This window comes from Panulirus ornatus, chromosome 5 (assembly GCF_036320965.1).
Source record: "Panulirus ornatus isolate Po-2019 chromosome 5, ASM3632096v1, whole genome shotgun sequence".
Lineage (NCBI taxonomy): Eukaryota > Metazoa > Arthropoda > Malacostraca > Decapoda > Palinuridae > Panulirus > Panulirus ornatus.
Window position 1 is genome coordinate 10,075,920 of NC_092228.1, and position 27,342 is coordinate 10,103,261.

General features: G+C 49.3%; 1 protein-coding gene across 11 annotated transcripts in view; it reads right to left on the reverse strand.

The window, feature by feature from the left end:
* LOC139748260 (uncharacterized) overlaps nt 1–27,342 on the reverse strand; it is a 392,710-nt gene that overhangs the window by 259,663 nt on the left and 105,705 nt on the right. For 6 of the 11 annotated variants that reach the window (XM_071661283.1, XM_071661232.1, XM_071661276.1 and 3 more), the window contains exon 1: nt 19,752–19,985. The exons of 1 other annotated variant lie outside the window; for it this stretch is intronic. The gene's annotated coding sequence lies outside the window, so the exon portion shown is untranslated. Of the gene's footprint in view, nt 1–19,751; nt 19,986–27,342 lie in introns of those variants that run through there. 4 more of the 11 variants (XM_071661223.1, XM_071661292.1, XM_071661265.1 and 1 more) reach the window with 1 other exon arrangement.

Here is a 27,342-nt window from a genome sequence, read left to right on the forward strand (position 1 = left end):
TAACATACACGGAGAGAGAGAGAGAGAGAGAGAGAGAGAGAGAGAGAGAGAGAGAGAGAGAGAGAGAGAGAGAGAGAGAGAGAGAGAGAGCAGCTGTATTGGCAAGGTAATTATTTATTTACAGGTCTAATGCGTCTGTCTGTTTATTATTACGCTCCATCCCCCGGTACGGTGCTTCAGACATTCGTACTACGTTGCTAACATAGAGAGAGAGAGAGAGAGAGAGAGAGAGAGAGAGAGAGAGAGAGAGAGAGAGAGAGAGAGCAGCTGTATTGACAAGGTAATTATTTATTTACAGGTCTAATGCGTCTGTCTGTGTATTATGCTCAGAGAGAGAGAGAGAGAGAGAGAGAGAGAGAGAGAGAGAGAGAGAGAGAGAGAGAGAGAGAGAGAGAGAGAGAGAGAGAAAGCAGCTGTATTGACAAGGTAGTTATTTATTTACAGGTCTAATGCGTCTGTCTGTGTATTATTATGCTCCAACCCCCGGTACGGTGCTCCGTAATCGTTTCTGGTCGTGAACAGCGGGTTCCAATTGCGTTGTCGCCGTTCGCTTAGTTTCTGAGCCAATCGGGCTTTTACCAAGGCTTAGGCGAAAGGGTCAAGCGATCATACCCAACGTTGATTCGTGCCATCGTGCGCTCAAAGAGATCAATGGCTCTATGGTAGATGGTTGGTCATTAAGAGGGTTAAATCCCAAACATGCTCGTCACACACGAAAGAAACATGTAAGTGGATTCTGTGAGTAATGAGTTGCTTAAGATACGGTCTTGTACTGGCTATATCAAGCTGATCTTGGGGTAGGTGGAGATTTAGAGTCTGGTACAGAACTACTGGCGTCATAAACTCCGTTACCATCTTCTCATCCAGTTTTTCCTCCGCTTCTCATTAATGTTAAAAGAAGTAATAGAGAAGAACTTGATAAATATAGAAGACGATGATGCAGGGATGGAAATGTCACTTTAGTATGCAAATTAAAAACACTTTTATTGATTGGAAACATCCCCATGTGTGTGTGTGTGTGTGTGTGTGTGTGTGTGTGTGTGTGACTGGACCATACGAGAGGGAGTCATTGATGAAGACGTCTTTGGGGGAAAAAAAAAGCACAGAAAACCGTTGACGGAGAACAGTCTACCGTTGTGCACCGAGCCAAAAGTATTGAGGCGTGGACGGTACAAGGACGCGGTCGAGTATCTTGCGTGCGTCAACCGCGCGACGCAGTGGACGCCAATAAAGCAACCTCAGCCTCGGACGTCAAACTACTGTTCGTAAAGAGGAAACATGTGGACTGTGTGTGTGTGTGTGGTGGGAGGAGGGAGGGTAGTACAGCGTGTGAGTCCTCCCTGAGTGGCAAAACACCACAGACGAGTGTAGGAGGGAAAAGTTTGACCGGCCGGCCGGGCCACCAAGTCACTCCATAAACAGACACGAACCTCTTCTGAGGGAGAAGAAGGGTAAGTGGTTCCCACGCTGCCAAGGGCGACCCTTGTTTCTGCAGGCGGAGGGAACGAGGAACAGACCTTAAAGGAACGACTTTATTTTTCCTAAAGGAATACAGACGTCTCAACGTATTGATTACTGTAGTCAGTTGCAGCCCTTGTCTCGCACGCTTCCTTCCGGGTGATGATGGCCTGGTCTTTGGCCACATACGTTGAAGGGTCGGGTCCAGGGGCCAGCTGTCATACTAAGGGTCGTGTCCAGGGCCAGGCTGTCATACTAAGGGTCGTGTCCAGGGCCAGGCTGTCATACTAAGGGTCGTGTCGTCGTGCTTAGCGGTCGTACGGCCGTAATCAAAGGTCGTATACTTCCAAATTAGCCCGACGTGTAAACAGATCCTTAGCTTTTGCTTGTGTGTGGGGGGGACGCTGTGTCTTCCCCACGACTGCGTCTGTTCTGTGTCCTGACTCATACTAGTGATGGCTGCAGGTGTGGGAGTGTGGCACAGACGCCGGCCTATCTACGTGACCCACCATTAACTAACCTCCCCCCCCCCCCACATCATGTTCTCGAGAACTGTGACACACTGGTAGCATGGGTCAAAGAACACGGACGCTGTTCTTTTCAAAAAAATGAAAATGTATACCGCGTCATGAACGCTCTAAGATTGTCATGCGATAAGAATTGGTCATAAGACCTTTTCTCTCCCTTTTTTTTTTTTTAGTCCACCCTTCGCTTCAGTAATTCCTTAAGGCATAGTATGTAATGAGGTAAATCCCGAATGGCATGCATTTTGAGAATTATTCTGCCACTTTAGGGAAAATTAGAATTTGATGGTATTTCCGCAGATGCAAGGGAAAGATAAACTAACACGCACACCTCCGTGTGCTACACAGATGTGGGTCAGTCAGATGGCGAGTACGTATTAAACCTCAACTTTTCGAAAAGCGTTCTGTGCGGTTGCGAGCGTGTACACGCCTGCCTGCCTGCCTAGTCTCTCTCTCTCTCTCTCTCTCTCTCTCTCTCTCTCTCTCTCTCTCTCTCTCTCTCTCTCTCTCTCTCTCTCTCCTGACGCAGCGAGAAGTTGCACCCGGTGCAAGTAAAACTCTCTCACACACACACACCTTCCATGATAATCTGAAGTGGGAGTAACACATTTTTTTTTTCAATCTTACGGGGTGGTTGTTTTCTCCCCACACTGAGCGATGGGGTTTAAGAGGTCGCTCAGTAAAGTGAACGCTGGAGTCGGGGGAACTAGTTCTCCTCGAGTGGTTCCGACAACGTCTTCCTCCCAAGAGGGTGGTGTACGCTTGCTGCCGATGAAGGACGGACGGAGCCGTGCGCTGGACGCCACGTAAATAGAGAGGTCACAACGGAAGATTATAAGTGTATCAGCGAAGGGCTCAACGTGGATTTGTAGGGAAGGAAAGCGAGGCGAACTCAGGTACGCGAACAGGTCACACTTGAGGCACAAGTAGATACAGTTAGATGTTCTGCAAATGTTTATAACAACAACGACGAAGAGGAGAAGATCGGAACAGATGGAGGAGGGGAAGGGAAAGAACGTGCGAAAAAGATATTAATGTAATGTTCCTTGGGGCCAAGAACCGTCATGGGATTCTCCCATAAGAGAGAAATTTTGGATCGTATGAGCCACAGCGTGAGGGTAACACCTCAAGAACCTCCAACAGGAAGATGAAGAAGGAGAGAAGATCGAAGAACATGTTGAGAAACTTCGGGCGTCACCTCCATGGAAAATATTGTGTGGATCGCACGATGGAGAGGTTGTAGAGGCAGGGAGCGAGCCAAGATAATAGGACCGGGTATGATCATGAGAACGTTCACAAGAAGAGATTAAAAGAGAAAAGAGTTGATGATGAAAGTGTTTCGTGGATTTATTATGGTCACTAGCAAAACAAAGCTGAAGCTTACAGTCACAGATTAGAGGGAATGCACAGAGGTAGCGTTTAGAACAGAGGACTGGGCCTTTGAGAGAATATCCTCATGTGGCCCCCTTCTCTTTCCAAAAGCTGTAGGAACAGAGCACATGTGAAAGCTTAAATGAACTGTGTGATTATATACGGGCTCGTGAGAAGAGAAAGATATACGATCATTTTTGCGCGCCACAACAAACGGAAGTAATTAAACAACATGTATTACGAATTAACGTTTCACAGTGGTAATTAAGTCTACCCAGGCACATTACACTGAATGGTACATACACTAATTGAAACATACCGAACAGAAATGTTCGAGAATCTTCGTTTTGTCCCACGAAATTGGAAATCTGAGGGAGTGAGACGGTGTAAGGGAAGGGTGTACAGTAGGCCGCCAAAGGACTTAAACACCAGCAGAGAGGCAGTGTTGATAGCCCGTTGCAGCGCATGCGCGCAGCAGCACACGAGGAGAATAACAACAGCGTTAATGAAGCGAGAGAAGGACTACTGCTACTACTGCTGCTACGTTATAGCCTCGTCTTGTAGCAAAGTCTTATGGCGACAGTGTCTCTCTCTCTCTCTCTCTCTCTCTCTCTCTCTCTCTCTCTCTCTCTCTCTCTCTCTCTCTCTCTCTCTCTCTCTCTCTCTCCGTGTGTGTGTTTGTGTGTCTATGTACACTGGTATACATAGCAAAATGTAGTCCATATCACGTATTATCTAAACCCCCCTTATTTTTTTCCCCAATTGCGTGAAGTCACCCTTCGTGCGTCGTAAAACCCGTTGACCAAGTGCGACCCTGTTGTCACGCTCGCGTCGTAAGACACAGCCAGGAGGAGCCGCCCCCGTGTTCGCCCGGATATCACGTATTTAAAAGAGGAAGAATTCCATCCGCGGAGAGGCCCTGTCCCACCCGCGTTACTGCCACCATTACCATCGGCAGATGTTCCCGGCGGGTCGTTCCTGCCGACCACAAGCTGGCAATGGTTGCTGTCCTCCTCCTCCTCCTCCTCCTCCTCCTCCTCCTCCTCCTCTCCTCCTCTCCTCCTCCCGCCCAGATGGTTCGGTCCAGGGAACACCTCCCTCTCTCTCTCTCCTGGAACGTTCCATCCTGGAACACCCATTTTCTTCCAGTCTTCCCCTGCCTCAGTGACGGAAACATTGCCAAGACTCCAGTCCCGGGTCGTTATAATGACGTAAGAACCTTTCTTCTTTTCTTTTTTTTACGTCGGTCTTAAATGCCAAATTAACTAAAAGGCATCCGAAAGCGTCGGTCAAGGGTCATTCGACGGCCATAAAGCGTCATTATCCTCTAACTTCAGTCGCCTGAGGTTTTCCCAGTGTCTTGGGTTCGAGGGGTTCCTTCGATCGATCACCCCCCCCCCTCCCCGACTGGTAATCAGCGCACTTAAGTCGTTATCTCCCGTCGCGAACGATGGTTGTTATCGTGCTTCAATTGCCTTTGCTAACGAGACTCCAATATACACTGAAGCCATTTTCCCTCGCCCTGATTAGTGCAGCCACGTAATTCACTGGGAGGACGTCGGTCTCGTTGATCACTGACGGCTCGTCCGATCTCGAGAGACACCAAGCTGAAAGGGTCTTCGTTCTTGGCTCGTCCTCTGGCGATGCGTTTGAGAACGTCTCTTCCCTGAAACTTCGTCCGTGGGATGATACCTGTTTCCCGGGACGTGTCGTCGTCAAGTCTGGAATCCATTATTCTTCGTCCCTACATGCATGCAGTAATAACCCCCAGTGATTTTTTTTTCCCCACCTCCGTAGAACTTGGGTCGTGGGTCTTTCCTCCAATTACGATTACGACATCTGCAGACGATTACGACACCTGCAGACGATTACGACACCAGCAGACGATTACGATTACGACACCTGCAGACGATTACGATTACGACACCTGCAGACAATTACGATTACGACACCTGCAGACGATTACGATTACGACACCTGCTGACGATTACGATTACGACACCTGCTGACGATTACGATTACGACACCTGCAGACGATTACGATTACGACACCTGCAGACGATTACGACACCTGCGGACGATTACGACACCTGCTGACGATTACGACACCTGCAGACGATTACGATTACGACACCTGCAGACGATTACGATTACGACACCTGCGGACGATTACGACACCTGCAGACGATTACGACTACGACACCTCCAGACGATTACGATTACGACACCTGCGGACGATTACGATTACGACACCTGCGGACGATTTCGACACCTGCAGACGATTACGTCACCTGCGGACGATTACGATTACGACACCTGCAGACGATTATCACCCCGCGGTACCTCAGACAATCTTTCCCCCCTGTGGCCACTCGCCTGTCGTCCACATGACTAACGGGCCATTAACCAGGCCGCTGACGCCACTTGCTAACTTCACCCTCCATTTCCCCTTGTTGGGAACTGCTGATGCCTTGGGACCCTTGTCCCTCTGTCTCCAGTCTTACCTCAGCCTCCCTGATGGATCTCGTATCACCCCTTTTTTCTCTCTCGGTCTGACCCCGGAAGTGTGTGCAGGGGAAGGTCAGAGAACAGGAATACCTGATGGTCTGCGTGAAGGTCTTCCTACAGAGAACTTTATCAGGTAGTAGCCTACACTTCCTCATCTGTGTATAGACGAGGACAGGGATCGTAGAGCAAGACCCTTAACAAACAGGTGACCCTTAAAATCACTGGGTTCTTGAATGCTGGATCCCATTAGACGTCACCCACAGGGACAAAGACAAACAAGCCACAGAAGTTGCTTGTGGAGGGGGTCGTCGTCGAGGGACGGGCTACGTGTAATATGTCCGAGTTCTTTACGATCCTCCTTAAAGACGGATTCCAGGATGAATTGAGTCTGGAGCGGATTCCATGGATGAGTCAGCCTCCGGTAGATTCCAAAGGATGAGATAGTCTGTTGTAGATTCCAGGATGAGTCAGCCTCCGGTAGATTCCAGGATGAGATAGCCTGTTGTAGATTCCAGGATGAGTCAGCCTCCGGTAGATTCCAGGATGAGATAGTCTGTTGTAGATTCCAGGATGAATTGAGTCTGGAGCGGATTCCAAGGATGAGTCAGCCTCCGGTAGATTCCAAGGATGAGTTAAGTCTGTTGTAGATTCCAGACGAGCGACACTCTTTGCTGGACTCTAGGAGGAGTGGGTCTGTGGCTGATGATTCCAGGACGAGTGAGTCTGTGACGTGTTCCAGGGTGAGTGCGAGTGTGTGGCGCTACACTCCAGACGAGTGCTTCCAGGTGGATTTCCCCCTCATGCTGATGACCAGGGCGGTGGACTGACACTGTGTACCATAAGCCAGACATCTTAAACGCAAGTTTGCATCTCGTATTGTCTTCACGTTAGGTGGGCGTGACTCTTAAGAGGCATATCCAGAGGTGAGGCCGGCACTGTGTACTAAAATTACGACGAGGGTTTCGCAGGTATTTCAAAATGATATGAGGAAGGTTCTCGTTTTCCGTTTTCCGAGGAATGGCGTGGATTCACCCCGAAAAAATAACGCAAGGACTTTGTAGGTCGAGTGATGGTTCGATTTCATGAAACCACCACCTCTCCCTCCCTCACCCCGACCCTGCCTTCCTCACCCCGACCCACTAGGAGGAGAGCCACACCTTGTAGAAGGGTAACCTTGCCTCACCCCCAGTGAGTGAGGGTGGTCTCTACCATGTGAGGAGGCTGGAGCTCAAGTCTCCCCCCAACCAGTGTCATGGGGTCCATGAGAGAGAGAGAGAGAGAGAGAGAGAGAGAGAGAGAGAGAGAGAGAGAGAGAGAGAGAGAGAGAGTCAGTCTCGCAAGATTAATGAGGCAGGTGACAAGGAGAGCCTCCCCCTCATGAGGAGGAGTCTCTATCCTGTGAGGAGGCTGTCGCTCAAGTCTCCCCCCAACCAGTGTCATGGGGTCCACGAGAGAGAGAGAGAGAGAGAGAGAGAGAGAGAGAGAGAGAGAGAGAGAGAGAGAGAGAGAGAGAGAGAGAGAGAGAGAGTCCGTCTCGCAGGATTAATGAGGAAGGTGACTCACGATGTCGAGGTGACCCGCCCAGGATAAAACGACCCTGCCGACGTAGTCCATGACATTCTACATGGCCAGGGCATCATCACTGCTGACGCATCCATGACCATGCGAAACCAGGCAGCCCTGAAGCATTCCTTGTGTGTGTGTGTGTGTGTGTGTGTGTGTGTGTGTGTGTGTGTGTGTGTGTGTGTGTGCGTGTGTGCGTGAGCGCAGTCATAAATGCTAATCAACTTCCATTACGGTATATCAATTTGATGATGTAGCGGGTCAAGTGACTTTCTTTCCTTCTACGAACTGTGTGTGTGTGTATGTGTGGGAGCCATGAGGGGCGTGGTGGCTTAAGAGGAAGAGGCATGAGGGGCTGTGAGGATAGGGGTTGAAGAGGAGGTGGAGGGAGGGGGAGGTTAGAGAGTTGGGATAGTGTATGGATGGGTGGAGGAGGAAGGGGCGGAGGAGAATGAAGGAGGGAGCGTGTTGAGGATGGAGGAGGTGGTGGAGGGGTGCAAATAGGATGGAGGAAATGGTGGAGGATGAGGGGTGTGCATGGGGTGGAGGATGGAGTCGTGCGCTGATGGTGGGGGTAGTCGATGAGGAGCAGGAGGAGGCATGGGAGAAGAGGCCGGGGGGTTGCGGGAGTGAAGAAGATGGGATGGGTGGGTTAGGAGGGGGCATGTAAGAACTGAGGGCAAGTGAGTGTGTGAGAGCGGGCGAGGAGGGAGCGTGAGAGGGGTAAAGAAAGGTGTATAAGAAGCTCCAGACGGTGGGGGGGGAGGAATGGATGGGAGGCTGAAGGAACAAGAATTGGAGGTTTGGAGAAGGAGGAAGAGAGAGAGAGAGAGAGAGAGAGAGAGAGAGAGAGAGAGAGAGAGAGAGAGAGAGAGAGAGAGAGAGAGCATGAGCGGTTGGAGGAGGCGTGGAAGGTGTGGAGGAAGAGGAGGCGTAGAGGGGTTACGGGACGCGAGAGGAGGGTGTGTGAAGGTGAGGTCGCTGGAGGCGTCCATGGAAGGCTAAATTTAGGAGGGATGGTCAATAGTCGTGTGGTAGAGGAGGAGGAAGAAGAACGGGAGGAGGGATGGTCAATAGTCGTCTGCAGGAGGAGGAGAAGGAGGAATGGCAAGGGGGAACGCAGGAGATCGGAGGAAGAAAGACGCAGATAAAGTTGAGGAGGAATGAGAAGAGAGGAGATGAAGAGACGAAGGAAGAGAAGGCGGAGGAGGATAGAGATAATGTTAGAGGGAGGAGGAGGAGGAGGAGGAGGAAGAAGAGCCGAGGGTAAAGTGGTCGTTGCAGGCTCTGGACGGAGAGAACTGGAGGGTAGGTGGAGAGGGACTTGGGAGGGCGGAAGAACGGAGGACGTGGGAGGCTGAGGACGGAAGAGAGGCGTGGGAGGATAGGAAGTGGGTGGGTGTGTGTGTGGGGAGAGAGAGAGAGAGAGAGAGAGAGAGAGAGAGAGAGAGAGAGAGAGAGAGAGAGAGAGCAGTGGTCAGGGGAGGAGGAGGAGTAGGAGGAGGAGGAGGATGCCGTGAGAGTGGAGAAAGGATTGGGGGAGGGAGGGAGGAGAGAGATTGTTGGAGATGATGGAGGAGAAGGAAGGAGAAGGAAACTGGAAAATTCTTTCCCCCACCACCATCATTCGATCGGTCTCTGAACGGCGTCATTACCACCGTGTAGATGGTTAGTTGGCAGGTCTGCCGTGTGGAGGTGTTGGCAGAGTGCCACACCATCGTATCCCCACAGTCACTCCAGGTGTTGGCAGAGTGCCACACCATCATATCCCGACAGTCACTCCAGGTGTTGGCAGAGTGCCGCCACACCATCGTATCCCCACAGTCACTCCAGGTGTTGGCAGAGTGCCGCCACACCATCGTATCCCCACAGTCACTCCAGGTGTTGGCAGAGTGCCGCCACACCATCATATCCCGACAGTCACTCCAGGTGTTGGCAGAGTGCCACACCATCGTATCCCCACAGTCACTCCAGGTGTTGGCAGAGTGCCGCCACACCATCGTATCCCCACAGTCACTCCAGGTGTTGGCAGAGTGCCGCCACACCATCGTATCCCCACAGTCACTCCAGGTGTTGGCAGAGTGCCGCCACACCATCGTATCCCCGACAGTCACTCCAGGTGTTGGCAGAGTGCCGCCACACCATCGTATCCCCACAGTCATATCAGGTGTTGGCAGAGTGCCACACAATCCTGACCCCACAGTAACTACACTCTTATTTGTTTACTTCTCGTGTTTTCATCTCAGCCCCCCCCCCCCCCCTCCTCCTCCCGCACCCCTCCGTCATCCCACTCTTTGCTCTCACTAACCTAACCTAACCACTTATAGGGCTCTTGGAACTAGGGTGATTATCTTCGAGAGACAACAACGACGGAGTCGCTTCCCTGCGCCCCTTCCTCCTTCCTAGCCCCCACCTCCGCCCCGCTAGGAGGGCCCACACCACAGTGGCCCAAATCCACAAGGAACATTAGCGACGCCAGCAAAAAAGATGTTTTATGCTTCTCCGTAGCGATGATGTGTGTCTCCCCGGATCTGTCTGTGATCGGTGGCGTATGGTCCAGATGTTCAGTCCCGAGGTTCCCCCCCCCCCTTCACCGTCCCCTGCCGTTCGTAAATCACGGAAAATACCAATCCCTGGACTCACAGATTCCCTCAACCCTTACATTTCACGAATTCCCCGAAGGGTGAGGGAGTGAGGGTGGTTGGCGACGGTGCGCGGTAGTGAGGGGGGGAGCGTGCAGCCACCACAAGCAGCAGGACCGGAGAGACAATGGTTCAGCACCTGTACACCACCGGTGTGTGTGGCCCTCCACCGGCCTGCTTATCTTGCCTCCTCCTCCTCCTCCTCCTGCTTGTGAACGTCTGCTGCCTGCTTTGAGAGCATCCGCTGCCTCCTCCTACAGCTGCCTCTTCCTAGCGCTCCCCCTTAGGGCAAGTGATTGCGAGTTCCCCCCCCTGTCTGTGGACGTTCGCCTGTGTGGCTCTGCCTCTCATAGTACCTTGGTAATATCCCTGTACCTCGCAGCTCCCGTGTGTTAACCCCCTGGTGGGGGACTTCCCCCTCTAGGTGATTGTACTCGGCTCGATCCATTTGCAAGCGCCTCCTCCTCCTCCTCCTCCTCCTTCCCCTCTCTGTCTGCCTATGCATGCAACCGCGCCGTGCTTGCGAGTGCCTGTACTGCTTGTTCATGCGCTCAACCGCTCACTGCCTGCTTCTGCTTCGACAGCGTGCCGCCGCTTGCGCCAACATGCGATGCTTTCCCTCGCTTACCCCATGACACGCGGACCTCCCGGGCCCGCTGTTCTTTGCGAGTGTGTCCTTGCTTGTTCCTGCATGCAAATGACCCCTGCCTGCCTGCATTTGCGGGCCGTCCTCTGTCTCGTCCGTCCATGCAAATTAGATCTTTCTTACCATCATCACTACAGACATCGATCGCCTATTCGTCTCTGAGCTCTTTGATTATCCCATGATAAAAGTCCCATTGCATGACTCTTCTTACTCTCCCCATCCCCCCTTTGTGCCACCAGACCCTGGCCTACGAGAGCCAAAACCAACCATCCCCCCTTGTCTGCCCTTACAGACACCCCCTCCCACGATGGCCCGCCTTGTCGAAGAGTGACGAGAGAAATTGTTGAATAATTTTTTTTCTTCTAATAGAATCATGAACTTGTAATGATTCCTCTGACTGTTTTATTATATACATATATATAAATTTTTCGTGCTTTTATTTCTTAATGGTAATAAGGGAACGCGTGTTAGAGAGAGAGAGAGAGAGAGAGAGAGAGAGAGAGAGAGAGAGAGAGAGAGAGAGAGAGAGAGTTGCAACGGCATCCAATTCCCTTGATTGGCTGAGCTGGGAATCAGTTTCCCAACTTGACGTATGTACACTCGTGATGCTCCTACGGGTCGTATGGGGGAAAAAAAAAAAATTTTGCTAAACTGATTCATAAGGTAATGGATGCGCATCGAACAGCACTACGTGACCGGGTTATTAAGGCACAGAATGTTAGCTTTACCTGTAAGGAAAACCACCCATATTTTCTCCCCCCCACCTCTTCCCGTCCTCCGTACTGGTTTAGCACCTTATGAACGCCAGGCTCTCTATTGGGCGAAATTGGACGGAAAATAATGACATTATCAGGGAGGGGTGTTGGTGGGGCGGGGACACGGGTGGGAGGGTGGCACGTACACTGTGATGATACGGACGGTGTGGTGGCACGTACAGGTGTCGTGTCACGCACGGTGTGGTGGCACGTACAGGTGTGGTGTCACGCACGGTGTGGAGGCACGTACAGGTGTGGTGTCACGCACGGTGTGGTGGCGCGTACAGACTGTAAGCTCAGATGGTCTTTGTGTGGGAGGGATTTGGATGCTTCGTCGGTGGCTATGGCGTGGTGGGTGGGGCGGGTGGGTGCCTGCCACGCACGGTGTAGACTCCGCTGTGGCACAGATGGTGTCGTGACACATGTGGTGTGGTGGCCACGGACGTTCTGTGGTGTTACGGAGGTTGTGTACGTAGTGATGGAGATACAGGTCACACAGCAGTGCGTGCCCTGTTTGCTTCGTGCCCGTACGGACGTTGGTAACACGTACAGGTCCTCGCGTAGTGGCAAGGGCGTTGTTGTGTGGTGGTATCTGAGCGTTGCACGGTGGTCAGAAGGTTGTGTTGTGGTCCGGTTGTCATCTGGTGGTCCGTATATATTACAAGAGGGGGTCAGAAGGTTGTGTTGTGGTCCGGTTGTCATCTGGTGGTCCGGATGTATTACAAGAGTTGGTCAGAAGGTTGTGTTGTGGTCCGAAGACTTTTGATGCATAGTGACACGGACAGTTGCTGCATGGTAACACAGACTCAGGAGGGCAGCTCGGACATTTCATGGTAGCGCATGTGTTGCTGACGTTTTTTGTAGGGTAGTCTGGCCACTGATGGTGTAATGGCAGGGATCCTTCTGTGTATGTGTGTGTGTGTGTGTGTGTGTGTGTATGTGTGTGTGTGACAGGGACCGACATGGTACGAGGAGAACATCGTCAGGTCAAAGGCCATCTCGAGTGGAAAAGATAAAAGTGAGAATGAAAAGAGAACAGAAATGAATCATGGTTCCATAGGTGTGTGTGTGTGTGTGTGTGTGTGTGTGTGTGTGTGTGTGTGTGTGTGTGTGTGTGTGTGTGGTGAATGATAGTGTACTAGGGTGAGGACTCTGTTGTGCGGTGCACGGACGGCGGCGTGGGGTGCACGTTACCAGTGTTGTGCGGAAGACAAGGGCACAGTGGCAAGTGGTGGCAGGTGAGGGAGGGAGAACGGGTCGGTGGACATGGGAGAGTTCTCATCAGCTGAGAAGGAGCGGTGTTTATGGGGTGACACGTACGCTTTCGGTGAAGTGGCAACAACATCGCTGGCGGCGACTTGACATCACGTCCGTCCGCCGTGGGTTCCTCCGCCTCCGTGGGTTCCTCTGCCTCCGTGGGTTCCTCTGCCTCCGTGGGCACATTTGGGTTCTCGCGTATCGTAACATGTGGTCGTTCTTCATGGAGGGTGAGGGACGACACCCCCAAGACGACTCTTTGATCGTAGGTGTGTGTGTGAGTGGAGATTTAACCTCTTTTAGCACGACGGTACGACCCCCTGACAACGATTGTTACGACCCTCGAGCACGGCGATGCGACCCTTGAGCACGATGTTGCGATGACCCTTGAGCACGACGTTGCGGTGACCCTTGAGCACGACGTTGCGGTGACCCTCGAGCACGACGTTGCGGTGACCCTTGAGCACGGCGTTGCGGTGACCCTTGAGCACGACGTTGCGACCTTCAAGCACGACGTTGCGGTGACCCTCGAGCACGACGTTGCGCAGACCCTTGAGCACGGCGTTGCGGTGACCCTTGAGCACGACGTTGCGACCTTCAAGCACGACGTTGCGGTGACCCTTGAGCACGACGTTGCGGTGACCCTTGAGCACGACGTTGCGGTGACCCTCGAGCACGACGTTGCGGTGACCCTTGAGTACGAAGGTGCGGTGCTCAGGCTGCATGAAGATGGCCTGGTTCATTTGACGTGAACCCTTCAGACCTGAAGTCAGATACCAGACCACATCATAACCATGGGTCGTACCGTCGTGTTCAGTGGGTGGGTGGTGGGGGCAACTATCTATCAGGCTTTCCAGCATGGGGGTGCGGGGATGGATAATCACACACCTGTATTTATGACCTGCCTTTAAACCGAGAGTGCCATTGCCACTGATGGGAGGATTTACATGGTTGAGGTGTTAGTCCCAGGTGTGTATGGAGGTGAGGGAGAGAGAGGGAGGTGTGGGTGTACAGTGCCTACGTGCAGGGGAGGGACGTACCCCAGTGTTCCTCCTTACACTGGAGGGGCAGGTGAGCGTCATTACGTATAAGGTAGAGACATGACGAATGTTCTTTCGTACATGTGAGGGACATACGCGCCCCCTTTTTTTTTGGCGTCTATGGGAAGGACAGAGGAGAGTTCCTCCACACACATAGAAGGGATAGAAGAGTGCCCCTTGGAGGTGATACGATACTTCTTGTCTGCATTTGATGAGTTTACGTTTGAGATTTACGCTGCTGTGATAGCCCTCCGTCGAAACTCTAGTACGACGCTCATTACATAACTGCAGGGCAGAAGTACGTAACTTGCAGCGCCCATGAGACACATGCGCGCGAAAAAAGAGGCAGTTAAAGAAAGGGTAGCTGTGGATAAGGTTTCGTCTCGCAGTGAGAGACTGCGCAAACAACTATTTGCAAGGAGCCTCTCTCCGGTCATCCGACCCTTACATGTCGCAGGGGGAATGGTCGTTAAGGGAGTGGCCAGGGGCTCCTCAGGGCCGTGGGAGGAAGGCCAGAGTCTTGCCAAGTGAACAGCCTCAGGAATTATTATTATTGTTATTATTCAGAGGAAATACATCACTTCCTCGACGCCCGGGAATGGCACAGAACCCATGTCTGTGGTCGAGGGTCATTACAGGCTGGCGTGTCTTCTTCCTCCCTCCTACCCCCATCTCTGGTGCCCAACATGATATATATACAATCAGTGCGACGGCGCGGCGACGACGACGACCCCTTGAGCACGACAGTATACGTGGCTTAGATTTGGTGGCCAGACCCTGAAAGTGGGGTGGGTTGAAGGTGTGGGAAGGGTGGTGGTTGGGTGTTTGGGTTTTTAAAAAAAAAAAACTGCCGCGTGTCCATCATCCTCCTCCCGCTAGACGAGGTAGTAAAGTCTCTCTCTCTCTCTCTCTCTCTCTCTCTCTCTCTCTCTCTCTCTCTCTCTCTCTCTCTCTCTCTCTCTCTCTCTCTCTCTCTCTCTCTGCATCGCATCGCCCTAAACTTATGCATGACTCCGTGTCCCAAACTTTCCCTCCCACCGGAAGTTTTATAAAGTTGGCTGCATTTATACGCTTTTGTACGTGCGTGAGAGAGAGAGAGAGAGAGAGAGAGAGAGAGAGAGAGAGAGAGAGAGAGAGAGAGAGAGAGAGAGAGAGTCGCTCTGCCTCTAACAAAACGGAAATAAACCCTTCTGAGCCACGACGGCTCCTCGCTCTGACTGGGTGGTGGTTTATAGTTTTCTCTCCCTCCAACAGTAAGGATTATCTCTATTTTTTTTCTCTCTCTTCTCTTTTTTTTTTTTTCAACACACACACATACACAATAGTACACCCTTCCCTCATGGTGTCCGCACCTGCACGTAGACTGGTAATTTTTTTTCCATATATATATATATATATATATATATATATATATATATATATATATATATATATATATATATATATATATATACAAAGTGCAGTATACAGGATACGTTTACACACACTCATATGACGCTCGCATCTCCTAAGACACTGGGATCTCTATTTCCACACGTACACTCGTATCCACACCACACCAACACCTATGCTCTTATCTATTGCTCTATGGCCACCACACGAGCACCTATGCTCTTATCTACTGCTCTATGGCCACCACACGAGCACCTATGCTCTTATCTATTGCTCTATGGCCACCACACGAGCACCTATGCTCTTATCTATTGCTCTATGGCCACCACACGAGCACCTATGCTCTTATCTACTGCTCTATGGCCACCACACGAGCACCTATGCTCTTATCTATTGCTCTATGGCCACCACACGAGCACCTATGCTCTTATCTATTGCTCTATGGCCACCACACGAGCACCTATGCTCTTATCTGTTGCTCTATGCCACCGCACGAGCACCTATGCTCTTATCTATTGCTCTATGGCCACCACACGAGCACCTATGCTCTTATCTATTGCTCTATGGCCTCGTCATTACTTGGTAACTAGATTCTAAATATCAAGGCAGACTTATCTCGTCGAACTAGGCAGTGATCATCATTGATAATTGCCATCATGATGGAGCGGGAAGATGACAAGATCCTGCAAGTCGTGGGGATTTTCTAAGTGACACAGTCAACCAGTTCTCGACTTACGACACCGAGAAAGACTTTGATTAATATCATTATCTCTTAATATATCATTTGTTATCAACAGCTTCATACCCCATCTCTCTTTACATGTCTTACTTTTTATTTTAACTAGAATCATCAAACGTTGGCAGAAGTGAACTTTATCTTAACTAGAATCATCAAACTTTGGCAGAGGTGAAGTGTATCTTAACTAGAATCATCAAACGTTGGCAGAGGTGAAGTTTATCTTAACTAGAATCATCAAACGTTGGCAGAGGTGAACTTTATCTTAACTAGAATCATCAAACGTTGGCAGAAGTGAAGTTTATCTTAACTAGAATCATCAAACGTTGGCAGAAGTGAAGTTTATCTTAACTAGAATCATCAAACTTTGGCAGAGGTGAAGTTTATCTTAACTAGAATCATCAAACGTTGGCAGAGGTGAAGTTTATCTTAACTAGAATCATCAAACGTTGGCAGAGGTGAAGTTTATCTTAACTAGAATCATCAAACGTTGGCAGAAGTGAAGTTTATCTTAACTAGAATCATCAAACTTTGGCAGAGGTGAAGTTTATCTTAACTAGAATCATCAAACGTTGGCAGAGGTGAAGTGTATCTTAACTAGAATCATCAGACGTTGGCAGAGGTGAAGTTTATCTTAACTAGAATCATCAAACGTTGGCAGAGGTGAAGTTTATCTTAACTAGAATCATCAAACGTTGGCAGAAGTGAAGTTTATCTTAACTAGAATCATCAAACGTTGGCAGAGGTGAAGTTTATCTTAACTAGAATCATCAAACGTTGGCAGAGGTGAAGTTTATCTTAACTAGAATCATCAAACGTTGGCAGAGGTGAAGTTTATCTTAACTAGAATCATCAAACGTTGGCAGAGGTGAAGTTTATCTTAACTAGAATCATCAAACGTTGGCAGAGGTGAAGTTTATCTTAACTAGAATCATCAAACGTTGGCAGAGGTGAAGTTGCCGCATTGATTACAGAGACAGTGTGAGAGAAAACCTTGCAAGAAATGACATTGATGACCACTACTGCTGAACGCTATAGGTTCTGGTTGGGTGCTGCTGTGCAGTGGCGGGAAAGACAGATGGCGTCGTAGCTACGTCTCTTCGTTGTATATCAACAGACTGTAATATTTCTCTCTTCTGTCTCCCCTGATGATATGATTATTACACGAAAGTGCGCTTGAGAACTTGTCGTGTTTCATTTCCCCGTGGAAATATATATATATATATATATATATATATATATATATATATATATATATATATATATATATATATATATATATATATATACACACCAGTCTGTTTCCAGTGATTTATACCATGAATTCATTTGTCCAGAATAATCAAATTAGATGAGGCATGTACCGTTTCATAAACAAAATTGAAATAGCTTAATCTGTTTTTCCAATAAACTAAATAAGTTGTCGTATTTTACAATCTAATATATATATATATATATATATATATATATATATATATATATACCCGGTTAGTGTGCAGTGTCTAACTCAAAATATAATAGGTGAAATATCTTAAAAATATTTATTCATTGTTGTGGACGATACACTTGCCGTAATTGTGTATTGGAGCATTTCGTAATAACGATGTGTGTCAGGTTGTAAATATACTCTCATAAGCTATATGTTTCATTCATGAAAATGAAATTAAATGAAGCCATTTCAACCATTAATTCTTAACTGGGGTCAATTTTACCCTGTCGTACACACACACACACACACACACACACACTACATCGCATGATGTCATTTGTGGTGCGTGTTGGATCGGGCGTCTGTTGCGATCTCCTTGTGGCCAGCGTGTGTGTGTGTGTGTGTGTCACACTCTTCGCTTGTGGGAGGTTGTGTTAGGAGCGGATGTCTCACTCGTACGTGTAACCACCGGATACTTGTTTCAGTCACAGGTGGGTCGGTTTGACCACCTGTATCTTCCGGGTTCACGAGGTCGGACGACGAATGAAAGACACATATGTTACCGTATCCCTGTCTTGACCATGAAGTGGAGGAGTACGTATCTCTGACTCCAGCGTTGGACCGCGGGACATCTCCACATACAAACTGTCCAACCGCATGCTTGAGGTCCAGCCGACTCAACCATCACATTATGTGAAAAGAAAGAAGGTACGTTTTTTCCTGTTATCTTTCAGGAGGCGTTTCTTTCATTCTGAAACTTGAGACTGAAAGTTGTGGAAGATGTTCTTTGAGTTCAGGAGTGTCTAGGACTTGTGTCCTTTGGGTTGACCACAGTGCTGACGCTGGCTGGCTTCGACGGTTGGATACTGAATGTCTTCCTAACACCTTCCGGAGTTCTCCTGGTGGATTCAGCATCCTCCTGGAGTGGGTTGAAGCTTCGTCAGACGGTAGGTGGCGGCGGGGGGGGCGGCATGAAAGCTAGGCTAGGCTAGGCTAGCGTACGTGGGTGTGTGTGTGTATGGATGGATGTTGCCTGTTTTGGTTAAGTCGCCTCCGCAACACGGCAGACAGACAGGTGAGGGACCCGGATCGCAGTTAGTGTCTCCGTCGCTGGGACTTCAATAATAGTACGTCGTAAACACTTTGGCACGTCACCGTGGTCGTAACTTGACGAGCGTTGCGTCAAACACTTAGGAAAACTAAAAAAACTTTATGGCACTTGTTACCCAGCGTCTGCGTTAAGTGACGGAAGGACTCTGTAACTCATGTTTGGATTATGCTGAAAAGTTCGCTCGTTCATTAAAAGGTTTTAACTTGAAAGCTAACTTGGCTCACAACATAAAGAAAATTCCACCATTAGCGTTTAAACTTAATATATGTGTTTTTTTTTTTGGTATAAAACCAGACAATATTATATAACTCCCACTTCACTCCTAATTGTGTTTGTAGTGCAAGCAACACATGTGTTCTACGGAACACCACTATGGTAATCTGTAAATGCTTGATAGAATATATTGACATGTAACCCTTGACACACCATAGTACATATACACGTACAAGGATCCTGGGGTTGCAGCAAGGTTGTACCGACCCATTGTGTCCCCCACATGTGTTTCAGTGCTGGTGGGCCAGAGCCAGCGACTTCTCGACACCACTCATGGGGGTAGAAAGAGTCAATTCAGCCTGTGGTGCGCGTGACGACGAGCCTCGATCTGCTATCAAGGCTGCGCTGGTCAAATTTCCCAACAGTCAAGTGATGTCACTTGACGACGTATGGGCAATGCCTCAACCTGACTTTTCTTTAACAAAAAGGATAAGTTTCTCCCTCGTGTATCGAAGATCTCGGTGCAAATTTTTTTTTTTTACAGGCCAGGTTTCGAATTACGCTTTGACGAGGGTGAAAAATTCCACTCGCTCCCGTGGCTAGCTTGGGGCTTGCGTCGAGCGCACTTTATCTCGGTGTCATAAGTTAAAAGATAATGAACAAAACGCTTCATTACATTTGAAGCCCTGGCTTAAATGCTTAACCCCCCACTTTCCCTCCCCCCCCCCCTTCCCCTCTGTTTAGAAAATGCAGGATACTTAATTAGAGCGACCAGTTGCCATCACAGTGGCTTGGCTTGGCTGACTGTGGCAGGGCTGGCCCGGCGAGTCGATACGACGAGGCTTTGAATTGTTTGGTCTCACAGCTGAGTGGTAGGCAGGTTGGTAGGTAGACAGCTTCCCTCCTCTCACCCCTCATCCCCTACGTTCACCCATAACCTCATCCGAGATGAGGCGACAAGTTCCGCCGAGTCTATACAAACCTGAATGAAGAACACCAAGTCGCTGTGGTGATGTATTATAATCATTTTAGTGCTTATGACAGGTGTGTTTTGTGGGGGTTTTCTCCCCGTCAAAGCCGTGTAGCACGACCAGACTTCGACTCACCATCACTTCCATTCCTCCTCCTCCTTCTCCTTCCCTCCCGCCCGTCTACCCAGGACTAGGCTCGTGGTAATCCCTGGTGGGGCGGCAGGAGACGTGATCCCCAAGAGGGGGGCGGAAAAAAAAAAATTTTAAGGAGGAGCTGGAGAGCTTTCCCACTGTTCACACACGGGAGTCAGGTTCTGAGCCACACACGGCAGCACCACCGACCACCATCACTCACCACAGTTACCACTACACTAAGCACTCTGGCCAGCTCCCGCCCCCACGCTGCTGACGCTCCCGATCACCCCCTCCTCCTCCTCCTCCTCCTCCTCCTCCTCCTCCTCACCCCGTCCCGACCGTCCATCTCTCCTCCCTCCCCCACTCCCCCGACCCTATCATCCCTGCTATCCCCCTCCTCAACCCTTCACCTCCCTCCCTCCGTCCCTCCCGCCCCCATCGATCACCGCTCCTCACCCCCTACTGCTCCCGTGCCCGCCTCCCCCTCCCACTCCGACAAGCTGTCAGCTGCCCCTCAGGGTTCGTTTAATAAAAATTCACTACAGAAACCCAGGCATTCAGAGGCGACTTGGGCCGAGTACATATTGAGGTAGAACACCGTCATGTTACTGCTTTCAGTGTGTATATATATATATATATATATATATATATATATATATATATATATATATATATATATATATATATATATTTTTTTTTTTTTTTTTTATACTTTGTCGCTGTCTCCCGCGTTTGCGAGGTAGCGCAAGGAAACAGACGAAAGAAATGCCCCCCCCCCCCATACACATGTACATACACACGTCCACACACGCAAATATACATACCTACACAGCTTTCCATGGTTTACCCCAGACGCTTCACATGCCTTGCTTCAATCCACTGACAGCACGTCAACCCCTGTATACCACATGACTCCAATTCACTCTATTTCTTGCCCTCCTTTCACCCTCCTGCATGTTCAGGCCCCGATCACACAAAATCTTTTTCACTCCATCTTTCCACCTCCAATTTGGTCTCCCTCTTCTCCTCGTTCCCTCCACCTCAGACACATATATCCTCTTGGTCAATCTCTCCTCACTCATTCTCTCCATGTGCCCAAACCATTTCAAAACACCCTCTTCTGCTCTCTCAACCACGCTCTTTTTATTTCCACACATCTCTCTTACCCTTACGTTACTTACTCGATCAAACCACCTCACACCACACATTGTCCTCAAACATCTCATTTCCAGCACATCCATCCTCCTGCGCACATCTCTATCCATAGCCCACGCCTCGCAACCATACAACATTGTTGGAACCACTATTCCCTCAAACATACCCATTTTTGCTTTCCGAGATAATGTTCTCGACTTCCACACATTTTTCAAGGCTCCCAAAATTTTCGCCCCCTCCCCCACCCTATGATCCACTTCCGCTTCCATGGTTCCATCCGCTGACAGATCCACTCCCAGATATCTAAAACACTTCACTTCCTCCAGTTTTTCTCCATTCAAACTCACCTCCCAATTGACTTGACCCTCACCCCTACTGTACCTAATAACCTTGCTCTTATTCACATTTACTCTCAACTTTCTTCTTCCACACACTTTTCCAAACTCAGTCACCAGCTTCTGCAGTTTCTCACATGAATCAGCCACCAGCGCTGTATCATCAGCGAACAACAACTGACTCACTTCCCAAGCTCTCTCATCCCCAACAGACTTCATACTTGCCCCTCTTTCCAGGACTCTTGCATTTACCTCCCTTACAACCCCATCCATAAACAAATTAAACAACCATGGAGACATCACACACCCCTGCCGTAAACCTACATTCACTGAGAACCAATCACTTTCCTCTCTTCCTACACGTACACATGCCTTACATCCTCGATAAAAACTTTTCACTGCTTCTAACAACTTGCCTCCCACACCATATATTCTTAATATATATGTACACATATATATACACACACAGACACATACATATATATACACATGCACACAATTCACACTGTCTGCCTTTATTCATTCCCATATATATATATATATATATATATATATATATATATATATATATATATATATATATATATATATATATATATATATATATATCAACACAGTCACCATTACCATTAGGACAATACTAGCCAAGTTATATCCCCTTGGGCACGTCGGTAATGACCCTTGAGCATGACGGAACTACTACCCTGGGGTTTAATGGCCTGCACTTTGACCTGACTGGAAGGTGGTCAGGTCATACAGTACTCCCTGCGCCCTAGGGGTTAAATAGCCCATCCCAGTGGAAGAGGATGGTATGTTGCGATGGCGTTAGCGTATGTAGGTAGGTATGTGTGTAGGTTCACACGTCCTGCACCAGGGTAAGAAACAACAGTGTGCCACATGGGCGGCGCGGCAGGCGAGGATACGCCCCTACCGCTCTCATCGCCACACTCCAAAGTAGAATCTAATCTCCCCTGTGCCTAGATTATGGCCGATGGGTTACGAAAGATAACACACGATAACCTGTGACTTCTAGCCGTCCAGTACTATCATGTCAACACCCCGTGTCCTCCGGGAAATTGTCTGTTTCTGCCTGAGAGCAGTAAGTGTGTGTCCCATTCAAAACCTGGCTAGTCCTCGTACCCAGGGAACATGCACATCCGTCGATCCCCTCCACTCGCAATAGACAACACACACACACACACCTGTCAAGCACTACCCAGTACAGGTGTCCCCCTCCCCCTGCATGACTGTGACATGACGGGGGAGATACGTCACCGCGAAACAGTGTTGATCACTCGATACTAACTGAAGGGATTTAGTGCTTGTGCCTTGACGCTTATAAAGGTGTTTCCCGCTGCCCGGCAAGGGCGGCTCCACCACACACACACTCGGTCATCGGTGTAGTGTTGGTGGTGGTAAGTCCCCGGCGTCGCGATGGAGACGACCAGAAATGTATTCATTTCCTAAAAAGGGGTTAAGGATTGTGTCATTTTCTGATGCACTTAATTTAATGAAATCAGGGGGGGGGGGGAAAAAAGAACAACAACAAACGAACGCCGTTTACAGTTTTCCAGGAAAACATACAAAGATAGACCTTATCCCCGAGTCTCCCAACCACCATGGTATAAATCCCCGACGACCTGGGGGGTTGACCTCACTTGACCTCCAGTGACCTAGTAACGATCCCTCCCGCCTCGCCCTCCCGGTTCTGCACCTCCTCCTCCAGCCATCAGCCGTGCCTCACTCTGCTCTAGTGACGTCCAGGTCTTTGGATCTATCGCCTTCATGCGAGGTCTTACATACATGTATACCCCAGCCTCTCATGAAACACATATATCCTCACTCCATTATATATACTGACTATAAATGAATATATATATATATATATATATATATATATATATATATATATATATATATATATATATATATATATATATATTCTTTTTTTTATTTATTTTATTTATTTTGCTTTGTCGCTGTCTCCCGCGTTAGCGAGGTAGCGCAAGGAGACAGACGAAAGAATGGCCCGACCCACCCACATACACATGTGTATACATACACGTCCACACTCTCAGTCCTCTGTCCTTAACGCTACCTCGCTAATGCGGGAAATGGCGAATAGTTTGAAAGAATATATATATATATATATATATATATATATATATATATATATATATATATATATATATATATATATATATATATATATATATATATATATCATCACCTTACGCCCGACACCTGTACACACGCTTTGGGCTTCTCTTCCCCTCCCACACCATCCCTTCCTCTATCCCTCGTATTTTTCTTCCTCTCCTCCAACCACCCAATTGAGAGAGGAGGAAAAGAGAGCAGCACTATGATTCAGATGGTTGAAAACCTCAATTACACACTTCTGAAACGAACGCCAGACCCCGCTGCTGTCCCGTATCTGCCGTAACGGAGAGTGACAGATACGAGAGAGAGAGAGAGAGAGAGAGAGAGAGAGAGAGAGAGAGAGAGAGGGGGGGGGGGGGGGAAGTGGCCATCAACACGGGTCGCCCACCCCCACGCGCCGGTACTCTGTCGTTTCAGGTCCCCGGTTTTTTTTTGGTTTTGGTTTATGTTTATGTTTGTTCAACTCGGTCAGAATCTCTTCTTTCCCCATATCGAGTCTTTCGAGGAGAACTTCCCCACTCTCCCATCTCTCTCTCTCTCTCTCTCTCTCTCTCTCTCTCTCTCTCTCTCTCTCTCTCTCTCTCTCTCTCTCTCTCTCTCTCTCTCTCTCGGTTACGATTACGTTTTCAGGACCGACTTTAAAAAAAAAAAAAGGTCTCTTTTTAAGTTTTAGGATGCGGGCGGCGGGCGGCGGGGGGTGGTGTCGCCTCCCTCGCCCAGCCTAGCTACCTTATCGACAAGCTGACGTCGAGGGTAAGACACCTGACACCCGACACACCTCCTCCTCCTCCTCCTCCGCTTATGGGTTATTATTTAATGAAATGTGTTTACGGTAAGCGGTCTTAACGGCATACCCCATCGCGCCCAAGCAGAGGAGTAAAAGACGTGCAATTGGATCTCTTGATTCGGTGGGTTGGTGCGAGCAGCGCTTGTTACCAACAGAACCACAGTCACTTGTGCCAGTGTGTGTGTGTGTGTGTGTGTGTGTGTGTGTGTGTGTGTGTGTGTGTGTGTGTGTGTGTGTTTCTTGCGTGTGTGTGTGTGTGTGTGTGTGTGTGTGTGTGTGTGTGTGTGTGTGTGTGTGTGTGTGTTTCTTGCGTGTGTGTGTGTGTGTGTGTGTTTCTTGCGTGTGTGTGTGTGTGTGTGTGTGTGTGTGTGTGTGTGTGTGTGTGTGTGTGTATGTGTGTGTGTGTGTGTGTGTGTGTGTGTGTATGTGTGTGTGTGTGTGTGTGTGTGTGTGTGTGTGTGTGTGTGTGTGTGTGTGTGTGTGTGTGTGTGTGTGTGTGTGTGTTTCTTGCGTGTATCTGGGATGAAACGTGAATCGTATCTGGTCGTATAGCAATATTTTGTCCCGTATATGGCACGATACGTCATAAGTATTGGGGCCGGATATGGGTTGAAATGTGAGCATTATTTGACTACATGTGGCACGAAACGTGAGACGTATGTGGCGCTGTATGACATGATATGTGAGAGGCATTTCAGACATCCCACCAGACCCTACCTCGGCTCTCGCACCCTGCCCGCCCGGCCTCTCACACCTCAGGCTTGTGAGAAATATTAGACTAGACACACGGCCTACCCTTCCTTCCTCCCTCCCACCCTTCCACCATCCCACCCATCCACCCGCCTTCCCTCCACTGTCTGGATAATGTGTTTACTTATTGACTCTCTCTCTCTCTCTCTCTCTCTCTCTCTCTCTCTCTCTCTCTCTCTCTCTCTCTCTCTCTCTCTCTCTCTCTCTCTCTCTCTCACACATACACACAAACACACACACACGCAAGCGCTACGCGCTAGCCCTTTCTCTTGTTAAAGCCTTGTCGTAGGTGTTCGTAGGTAGTTAGGTCGGTAGGTAAGTAGGTATGTAGGTAAGTAGGTAGGTAAGTAGATAGGTAGATGGGTAGGTATGTAGGGAAGTAGGTAGTTATGTAGGTAAGTAGGTAGTTAGATAGGTAAGTAGATAGGTATGTAGATAGGTAGGTAAGTAGGTAGGTATGTAGATAGGTAAGTAGGTAGGTATGTAGATAGGTAGGGAGGTAAGTAGGTAGGTAAATAGGCAGGTAAGTAGGTATGTAGACGGGTAGGTAAGTAGGTATGTAGGTAGGTAGGTATGTAGATAGGTAGGTAAGTAGGTATATAGGTAGATAGGGAGGAAAATAGGCAGGTAAGTAGGTATGTAGACAGGTAGGTAAGAAGGTAGATAGGTAGGTAGGTAAGTCTCTCCATCTGGTATAGGTAAGCGAGTAGCATGACCATCCTCCCTCCCGGCGGCGGAAGAGGTCACCAGTAGCGACGGGTCAGGTCAACGGGTGTGGGGCGAGGGTAGGGTATCCTGCCACACAGCTCAGGCCGGCCCAACCCGCCAGACTGGAGTTGTTGTGGGGGAGGGGTCAGGCAGCCCGCCTTGGGAACCCTTTCCACCGGCTTGGGTTTCACACCCCCCCTGAGTGGTGGGGGATGGAAGGGTGGGTGGTTTAATGGTGGGGTAAAGGGGGGGGATGGGTAGGGAAGGGGAAGGAGAGGACCTTCTCTGGAAGGGTGGGTGGTTTAATGGTGGGGTAAAGGGGGGAGGTGGTAGGGAAGGGAAGGAGAGGACCTTCTCTGGAAGGGTGAGTGGTTTAATGGTGGGGTAAATGGGGAGGTGGTAGGGAAGGGGAGGAGAGGACCTTCTCTGGAAGGGTGGGTGGTTTAATGGTGGGGTAAAGGGGGAGGTGGTAGGGAAGGGGAGGAGAGGACCTTCTCTGGAAGGGTGGGTGGTTTAATGGTGGGGTAAAGGGGGAGGTGGTAGGGAAGGGGAGGAGAGGACCTTCTCTGGAAGGGTGGGTGGTTTAATGGTGGGGTAAATGGGGAGGTGGTAGGGAAGGGGAGGAGAGGACCTTCTCTGGAAGGGTGGGTGGTTTAATGGTGGGGTAAAGGGGGAAGTGGTAGGGAAGGGGAGGAGAGGACCTTCTCTGGAAGGGTGGGTGGTTTAATGGTGGAGTAAAGGGGAAGGGAAGGGATGGGGAGGAGAGGACCTTCTCAGGGAGGGAAGAGATTCGTGGGTTTCACCCCCTGAGTAGTGGGGGATGGAAGGGTGGGTGGTTTAATGGTGGGGTAAGGGGGGATGGGGGGGTAGGGAAGGGAAGGGGAGGAGAGGACCTTCTTAGGGAGGGAAGAAGCAAACCTCTTTTTTTTGGGAGGGGAAAGGAAGAGGACTCCCTTTAAGGGTAGCGACTGAACCTTGGCCTGTGTGTGTGTGTGTGTGTGTGTGTGTGTGTGTGTGTGTGTGTGTGTGTGTGTGTGTCGTAATTCCCGGAATTTTCCGGGGGCCATTGAATCCATTGTGTTGGAGATTCGTAAGTTACTCCCCGGATAAGCTGGTCTTCGCCGTATGACACGGACCTTTATATCCGACCTACTGTGTTTATTTATATATATATATATATATCTCGACCCCATTGTGTACATCTTTGGCCGCCCCGTGTTTTATGTCTTGTGGCCCACTGTTGATATCTTGCTTGTTCCAGTGTTTGTATATCTTGGCTCAGAGTTGATGATATTTTGGCCCACTGCTGATATGACTTGGCCCACTGTTGTAACATTTGGTCCACTGTTTGTACCATGGTCTACAGTTTATATCCTGTGGCCCACTGTTGTGACATTTGGTCCACTGTTTACACCATGGTCTACAGTTTATATCCTGTGGCCCACTGTGGTAATATTTGGTCCACTGTTTATATCATGGTCTACAGTTTATATCCTGTGGCCTACTGCTGATATCCTGTGGCCCACTGCTGATATCCTGTGGCCCACTGTTGATCTCCTGTGGCCCACTGTTGATCTTATTTGGCCGCATTGGTTTCGAGAGGCTCCCGGACCAGTGCTGCGTTAAGGTGAATTTACTCACCTTCAGGAGAGTAAGATACTCGGATCTCTCACGGCTGAGTGAGCTTAAGTAAACT